Source organism: Pecten maximus, unplaced genomic scaffold, assembly GCF_902652985.1.
Source record: "Pecten maximus unplaced genomic scaffold, xPecMax1.1, whole genome shotgun sequence".
Lineage (NCBI taxonomy): Eukaryota > Metazoa > Mollusca > Bivalvia > Pectinida > Pectinidae > Pecten > Pecten maximus.
The window spans coordinates 454,664-464,630 of NW_022979523.1; positions in this window are offsets into that span (position 1 = coordinate 454,664).

Here is a 9,967-nt window from a genome sequence, read left to right on the forward strand (position 1 = left end):
AGCAAAAAGATATCAAGTAACACTTTCACTCTCTTTTTTCGTGTACACATTGGTAGTTTATATCTTGTTTCTAATTGAGGTAAAATGTAACGTAGGTATCGCAAAGTAACCAACAATAGAAAAATCAAATAAACATAATCAAAACAACTCTTAACAGCTTACTTTTAACAAATCGCGAAGAATGGGTGAGATTTAATTGAAAACCACTCCTGAAGTCCAGTAATGAGTAAAATGAGTCAAATTAGTAAATTGCAACGTATGTATCCCTTACATAACATACCAACTTAGCAATCACAGAGCGTGTCGATTTTTTCTCTGTCAACTTTCGAAAGCTTACATAGTCTACTCGGAGAGGTGAGGATTTAATTAAATTTAATTAAAAACCACTCCTTAAGTACAATAATTATCAAAACTGGTCACAATTAGTACATTGTAACGTAGGTATCGCTTGCATTTCATATCACTTTAGCAACCATACAGCGTGTCGATTTTGTCTTGGTCGTCTTTCGAAAGCTTAAATAGTCTCTTCGATTTCCCAGATGCAAGGGGCGGCATGATTTTACACAAGACATTACACTTACTGATCCAGATACGATCCTGTTTCTGTGGCCACTTGAAGAGCGATTTTGCTCGTGTCATGAAATTTACCTCGACTTCATTGTCGTCATTATCTATGGCAACAATCTGACCAACGTACCAGTCCCCGTCGTACCCGGCCGCAATATAATTGTCAATTTCCAAACTTATTACGTTTGGGACAACACTGACATCTTCTCTACTGGAAGTATTGGTAATTGTGTCCGGTGATGGCACTGATGGACCAATAACCTCATTTCTCTGTTCAGAATTTTCAACCTCCATTTCTTCTTCAACACGGTACTCAAAAGACTGCCTTTGCCATGTATTGCAGAAGAGGCCCTGAAGACATCCGTCACAATAGCATGAAGTTTCTCTTGCCATTAGCATATGCCTGTCTGCTGTCATGGCAATCGCATGCCATTTCATTGTACCCCTGAATGGTTTTGCCTTAATTCTGCTGATGCATTCCTGTTTGGATTTCGTTTCAGTTTTTGGAACAAACATGAACGTTACACCTTTCATATTTGACTGTTCTGTCCACTTATAAAACTCCACAGCATCTTGTATCGCAACACGGCCCTGTTTTATTGCTTCGTCTGCCATTCTCTTTACAGTTCCCCCTAAGCCATCACAGGGGCCCTTCCCATGACCCACCTCAAAATAGTTCCAGATAGCTTCAACGCCATACAGTTCCTTATGGTTTGCGACAGTGTAGAACATGTAGCGATTCCGGTATTGGCTAGAAGGGGAGTCAGTCCAGTAGTGAACCTTTGTCAGTGTAGGTTTGATCAGCTTGAGTTGTGGCATAACTTTGTCTAAAAAAGCACAAATAGTACTGGCGGAGTGCGACATCTCATCGCTCACAACTACAAAGCTCTGATGTTTTAGTTCGTCTGCGTCTTTGTAGTAAGCTACAATAGGATGAAGTGTCACCATTGACTGATTCCAATAAGCCGTCTGTACTTCGTCAAGAGACCGGCAACTGTAATTTTCCGCAAAGTCCATCTGGAGTATCATCTCACTGTCTGTCAAATTTTCTTTTAGTGTTCGTACCTGTTGATATTGTTCTTTCACTCTCTTCACGTGTTCTGTGAATGCTTGTAGCTGTCTTTCTATATCTGTTCTAAAAGTTTCTGCTGTACAATCTTGGTCAACCACTTTCATCTTCATCTTTCCGGGTTCTATTTCTACTTTCTTCCATACTTTGAATGTCACAGTATCTGGTAAATCTTTGAGAAGGTCCTTCATATCGATTCCATTATCAATCAAGTGTTCGGGGTTTGATCCTATCTTTATGCCTGCTTTCCTGATAGCCTGTACTTTTAAAGCCATATTCTGATGATGAATACATTGACAGCTATTTCTGGATATCATCGAAGTTAACAGTATATGTTTTGGTCGTAGTCTTTGGAATGTGGACAGGGATACTTTTACGTCTGGGTGCTCTGACAGGTACTTCTCATGCAAATTCCTCATATAGTCTGTTAGCACCCGTGTTTGTCTTTTGTCGTTTTGTCCTACCTTCTTAGCGTCTGCTTTCCCTGGTTGAGCTCTACTGTTGTCATCTCGATCAAAAAAGTTGTGTATTGATTTCTCCAGTTTTTTGGCCAAACTAGAACGAATTTCGACTTTCTTTGTTACGCTAGCAACATCTTTGTTTATTATCTTCGATAATGATCTTCTTGATAATCCAGTTGCTTTGTGAATGCTGCTTACGCAACGGTACCTTCTCGCTATTCTCCCTGACACTATTGTTGAAAGGCTTTCACGTTTCTTAGTCGAAGTTATTTTTCTTGCTTCATTGATTTCTGTTGTAAGCGTATTTAGTGTCAAAAGTTTTTTCCTGACGTGTCGTTGCCTTTTTGGTGTCAAGTGTAGTTTTTGTACTTCCTCATCTGTTTGCTTCCTTGGTGTAATATCAATTCTCGGCAGTTGCTGCTTAGATATACATGTAGCTTTCCTCTGCATTCTTTGTATTTTCCTGTTTCGAACTTTCAAGGTTTTTCTCAAGTTTTCGTTATCTGATTTCATCTTCTTTATCTTACTATAAGCAGATGATAGAGCTAGTTTTCTTCGCTTTTTCACTCCCTTTGCTTTGTTTTTGTTGTTTGTTGATGGTAGTTTAACGAAGAGACGTGACGGTCCTGGTGCATGTTGTTCGTCATGATTCACCTCTTGAAAACTTTCATAGCCACTCGTATTTTCTATGACTGATTCTTCCCGTTCGTTCTGCGTTTTTTTCCGAAGTCTTGACAGTCGATTCCTCATTTTGTTCTTCTTGTTTCTTTCTTTACGTTTCCTTTCATTTAAATCAATAGCCGGTGTGTAATACGTGCGTTGTCGTAATCTTTCCTTTCTCAGAAAGTCTTCACCTTTCGCTTTTTGGCGTTCTCTATACGCTTTCTGGATCTCACTTCTTGATTTTGCCATCTTCAGCCTGTAAAACAAAATGTAACGTAAGTATCGATACATACGTTACCTTTAATATATGGTTTATATGATAAAACATAGTACAGTAATTTCTTGACTTAGATGTCAATATTGGGGCATTGTACGCTCCATTATACAGGTATATCAAAAGCTGTATCAAAAACTAAGTAGGATATAACAATCGGGATATAACAGCAGTGTACTACGAAATTGCAAATTTCAAACCTGTGTTGCCTCTAAACACACTTAAATGTACCATGAATTAATGAAAAAAGTATATATTTCTTTTAACGTCTACTTTGGTTGATACCGCCACTGGCAAATCACCCAATATTATGCGTACAAACTTGGTATAGTTACTGAAATGTAATCTGTTAAGCTATTGATACATACGTTACCGGTAGTAACGTATGTATCATTTGTGTTGGCACGATTTCTCAAATGAATGAAACTATAAGACATTATTACCAGGCCTTATAAACAAAGTTTAAGACTAATGTATTATTTTCATGATATCTGTAATCAAACAAAATAGAACCAAGCTTTCAGAAAACTTACCTTCCGACCTGGCCTGTCTGTAACACATTTACACTGCGATAAAATGACAGGACGCTTCCATTTGAAATAATGGCGGACTGCAAACACCTTGTGTTACACAGAGTTAGCATTTAAAGAGTAATTCCATTAGTTTCGAACTTTTTTTCGTGTAGTTGGTAACGTATGTATCGGTCACGTAGGTATCTTCTGGTATCTTAATGATCAAGAACATCTATGAGATTGCACAGGGATATAATATATAACCTTGAAAACAGAAGGTCTTTCATCAATGTCTATGCATGCAGATTATTTCATTAAGTGTCCCGTAATGCCATTAAACTATTCCATACGTAGGTATCATTGCGTTTTCAGACCTTTACCCTCGTGTGAAAACATATTATAGAACCACATTTGGTATAAAGTATAGATATCATTTCCGCTTTTATATGTTTATAAAAGCTAAGAAGCATATTTTGACTGTCATTTGGAACTGTTTGTTGTGTATTACTTTGAATTTTGAAGATCGGTTATTAAGAGTAACGTATGTATCTCCCATGCTGGGGTCACACGTTTTTTATAGTGATATACAGGAAACTAAGCAAACTGTCACAGTTTGATGTCCGTTTTTGAAGTACGACATAGACCTCTATAAAATAAAAGTAGTATGCATGCTGCCAACAAAAAGGGAAATTCTCGACAATGATATAAATAAAAAAACCTTTGACTGGCGTCAGTAACGTATGTATCGTTTGTGGAGATTAAAATAAGCATTGCTGCCTAAAGAACTCAATAAAGTGCATATAACTGAGTGTGCTGATTACACAACCGATTTAACTTGATTTTAATACCGGTTATCATTACGGTTCCTGTATATAATTTAAGATTTTTTATAGAACACCGTGTTGCTTCTTATTAGTGACTTTGGGTGACCTACTTAACTCTTAAATACCCACAATGACATCTGATACAACCTATCTATTTCCTAGTTCACTAAAAATTGTTGATTATTCTTTTCTACATGTAGATTGTGACATCCCAGCTTCCAATACCTACAATACTAATATATCCCAGTTGAATCAATGTTTAAGGACCTGTTATCATGATACCCGTGACGGTTGTCGAATGCTAACGAACAAATACATAACGCGAGACTTCGCGAGATGCAGGTTGATGGTGTCAATGGCAAAGTTTTCAAAGTCGAAATAATTATCTCAGCTGGCAATATTCTATTGCGTTGTGCCATATGAAACCAGACGTATTTGAGGTTTGCCTGGTGGTTCACGAACAAAGTTCTCATATCGATAATTTCACACAATTAAATTGGACCTAGGTGTTGTCATCGAGACCGAATAAGCTAAATGTCCTGTAACTCGTAGTCTCATTCTCTTGTAATTCTTAAGTTTTAAAATTCTTAAAATATAAAATTTGTTGATATTTCCCCCTCGTTATTCGACTGAGTTCTCATGGCGGTTCCGCTATAACATTGAAACCATCTGCTGTTTTGCGACTATTGTCAGGAGACCGAAGATGTTTTGATATTTTACTTAAGAAATAATTAACGATGATTCGTGTATTATTGCAGGATATACAACGAGGACGAGGATAGTTTGCAATTAAATTAATAACGAAGGCCGCAGGCCTGAGTTATTAATTAAAATTGCAAAACATCCGAGTCCGAGTTGTATATCCTGCAACAATACACGAGTCAAAGTTGATTATTTCTATTCTACCATGTACTGTTTAGTTATGAGATCGACCTCTTTCTAATAGAAAAACAGCAAAGAAACCCCGGGAAAATCTTGTAATTTATTTCTTGAGTATTGCATTATTTGTTGATGAAATATACAGGCAATACAGTACTACGATCAAGAGCATCTATCATATGGCATTGATTTTGAAAATTAAAAAAAAAAGGATTAAAAAAAAAGAAAAAAAGTGGGGGCCTCCGTAGGATTCGAACTCGCGTCGTGATAAAAATATATTGAAAGACTAACCCATTAGCCCACTCGGCTATAGTAACCTTTTATGAAACGGGTGAATATTAGATATTTAAAATTGTAACAGCCGTGACTCACGAGCCTGTATTATTGATACGAGCGTGGGGTTTGGAAAATAATACATGGTTTGTAACCAATCAAAACTGGCGTTACATAGCAAACATGGTAGAATTTACATTATTCTATGTTTTACAGTACAACTATTGTTTGTGTCCTAGTGATATTACTTAAGTATCTCGTAAGTTACAATTCTAAACGAATGTGTTGTTTAAACGAGTTTGATAATGAGTGTGATCTAATCGAATTAAATTAATATTAAATCATATTATTTTTGGTAGTGACACTATACTCACTTCTGTAGTACATTTTTATCCTAGAAATGGTCATAAACTCTCCCAGATCAACACGCCACCAGGTCGTGTTTTGACCGTCATCCGTATGTGTACAACAATCCTTGTCGAAATCTGTACAGTCATCCACAGCGTTACTGGCAGCATATTTATCGCTCGAAAAGTTACTACTTTGTTCTGTTGCTTTATTCAGTGCCACGTTACCTGCAATACATGAAGTATTAGGTTATACCTTATGAGTTGAAATTAACGATGATTCTGACATGTCTAATCATATTCGTTTCCTTCTTGATAGTTACCTAATCTCTAGCAATTTGACAATGACTCTTATATCCGCTTTGAATTTAAAATCGAGTGTTATTAATAAAAATTCTAAATACAGCGCCAATATTATGAAATGTAATTTAATCTATACAAACAACCACATTCCATTATGGAATGAATGTATTAGTTTTCAATAACTGTTTAAGCTATTATATTTATGACATGCTGTTCCATAATATTTCTATAGATGTGCTTATTATGCGTTCAGATTATACCGACATAATATATAAAACCTTACTCTATATGGCAATGTTAATGTTATGTTTTGGCTATATGAAGATACGCAAAGATTGCTAAAGATTAAATAAACACTGTCGATGGTCATTATTGAGATAAAGTACGTATGCTACAACGCTTCATAATTTTCAAACATGCACTTGTTGATAACATCTTATGATAATGGAGGCCAATCCTTATGCAGTAGTCTTGTACTTTTATGGAAATATTTTTTTTTGTATCAACATTCTGCCTTTGCCTTAATGTCGTTAGGAAACCAAATTGTAGGTGTGAGAGTATATTTACTACAATGTTGATTGATCCGGACAGTGTGGGTCCTCCTGAAAACTTAAATGGGCCTAAAACTTTATCACGTATTAACATGTTATTCCAAAACAATTATAAAATTAACCAACTAGTGTTGGTCCGAAAGATCGAGAATAAATCAACACTTACGTGATGACGGCACACGTGTCTATATTTCAGTTGACTATTGGTTGGATCGCCCTAATGCCTATACTTTATGTGATATCATTTTGTCACCTGGAATTCTAATTGCTGATTGTTTATTTCCAAATAGATTGTTTCCTCGACATGTCACGTATGCTAAATGGCTACATATTAAATCCAAATTAATTATATTCCACGGCTTAATTATTTGTGAAGATTTATTTCTATCTTTAGAATCAACATTAAAGCATGTTACACAACACGTTTAAAATGCATATACAATATTACCGAAGGTAATGGATGTCTCAAATAATCCATTAAATAGTGTCTGCTTCAGTACAATTTCATATTTCATCATCTCTCCCTGTTAGGATTCAACATTTCAACGCGCTAAAGCTTGGCAGAGATTTTAATATCTAAGATAAGACAAAAAGTCAGTTAATGTTTGTAATGAAATGATTCCATACAGTTAAAGGAATTAAACAACAGTACAAGTTAATAAAACAGTAAGTATCGGAGGAAGCCGTCAACATTCAACTCGTCCCCTCATGAAGGGGGAGGGAGGAAAGGAGAATGTCAATGGATTGGGGATTATAAAGATTCCATTTGTATTTGGTAAAAGGAGATGACTGGTGCAGAGACGTAGAGTTGAGGGAGTAGGGATAGCAGATATTACAATAGTGAAGTACTGATACTCTGCCACCCAATGTAACACAAAGTGAGGTGTGAATAAACTTTCCAAACAACACGCAAAAGACTTGTGTTGTATTACATGGTCGAAGAAACTAATATCATTTGCTTAACACGGGATTTGCGTGTTAATATGCTATAACGTTGATTCTGAAAATGAATATAAAAACTTTACAAATACATTGGAGAGATAAACATTGATTTGTTTCTATTCGAAAAGTAAACAAAGTTTCTCATAGTGTAACGTGCACCGGGGGTACAACGGAGCGGTCACCCATACAAGAGCTGACCACGCTCGACGTTGCTTAACTTCGGTATACAGACACGTCACTCAACTTCAGCTAGCTATTGGACTATGCAGCTGAAATGTCCATATCCACAATAGGTGAAAAGCAAGTATGTTCTTCACATCATTGTTTAAAATATCTATATACTTCTTGTTGATACATGAAACCCTGTATAACTTTTTGTTACTGTTGAGCTGATGGCAATAATTAATGCTTTACCGATATATATGTATCCATAGTGATATATATAATTGTCATTACACATAATCGTTTGTTGTATCTTGAAAGTGACTTGTGAATACGTCCAAGGCATTATTCATGTAAGGTAAACAACTGTAGTGTATTTGTATTTAAATGTATTACATGATTAATCTACCACATTTCGAAAATTTACTTAAAAAAAACCCAATAACAATTTAATATTGAACAGACATTAATATATAAATAGTTACATGATGAATGACATGGCGATCCTGGAAGTTATTAGTGTCGGCTATTACGAAACAACAAACTTAAACACTCATTACTGACCTACCCAATCAGGAAGTAAAATGACCTACCTTACATTCAGTATTAACTTAAAACATGTACGTTATTTAGTTTTCACTTTTTTCAGTTTGTATATAAGTACTTACTTTCAGATCTTACAGTATTGAATATGACGAACAGGACCAGGATCACATCCCTTCTTAACAATATCTTTTCCGTCGCCATTCTGATTTTAATGGCGACTCCACATCAATAAGGAAGTTAAATGTACAGTATTTAAGGTTCATGATTTCTATACTACATGACTGGTTGGGACGAGGTGTATTTTATAATGACAACACCTACTTGTTCCAAAACAATGAGTTCAATATCTACATAAACGATGCACTTCATTGCAATACCACCATACAATATATACACACAGAGTTCTGTTAACATTAGGCGTAAAAAAACTGCAGATATTTAAACAATGAGGTTTAAATGTTTAGATTGCAATCTAGCTGGTAATAATTCCTTTTTGTAGGCTGCCGATTTGACAATGATTTTTTTATTTCTGCTTTGACTTTAAAAATTGGTTTGGTTTGGTTTATTTTGTTTAACGTCCTATTAACAGCTAAGGTCATTTAAGGACGGCCTCCCGTGCGTGCGACATGCATGCGTGTTGTGAGTGCGTATGTGTGTTTTGGGAGGCTGCGGTATGTTCGTGTTAAGTCTCCTTGTGATAGGCCGGAACTTTTGCCGATTTATAGTGCTACCTCACTGAAGCATTCTGCCGAAGACACCCAGAAGCACACCCCACCCGGTCACATTATACTGACAACGGGCGAACCAGTCGTCCCACTCCAAATACGCTGACTTTAAAAATCAAGTGTTCTTGCCATGATAAAAAAACGACTCTCACATAAACAACCATATTATATCTTTAATTATGAAGTTGTATCAAATTGCCCTAATTGTTCAGGCCTGTCTATCTATGGACATTCTGTTCTCTTATCTTTGTTTAGATATGTTTACCGTGCATTTGGATTGTACCAGTATCTTATATAATATCTAACTGTATACGGTGATTGTCTTAAAGTCCTCATACCTCTGTATAGAATGATATGTGTAGTCAATGAATACAATGATCAAATTGTATACAAGGGTTTGATTTCGACAGGTAAATTTGCACTATATTACCTGTGAGTCTAATCGCAAACCCAAAGTAATGTCATTGTAGCGTAAATCATGCTTCCCAGTACGGTCACCTGTATGTGCGGCCATTTCTACAGAAGACAGCCACCAGACTTGTCACTCTACGATCTTTCAATTTTTGCCCCGCAGGTAGGGCGTAAGAATTGTACCGGCTGTCCCCATTGCATGATCGTAAGAGGCGACTAAATTTGGGATCTCATATTTTCCTTTCTTTCTTAACAACGTTCTTCTTCCTAATGTCTTCCTTGACAATGCCTCACTTTTGGCCTTTAGTTGAGCGTTCGCCCCTGTGAGGAAGGCTATGGGTTCTGGTTTGGTTTGGTTTACTTTGTTTAACGTCCTATTAATAGCTGACGTCATTTAAGGACGGCATCCCGTGCGTGCGAAGTGCATGCGTGTGGTAAGTGCTTATGTGTGTTTGAGA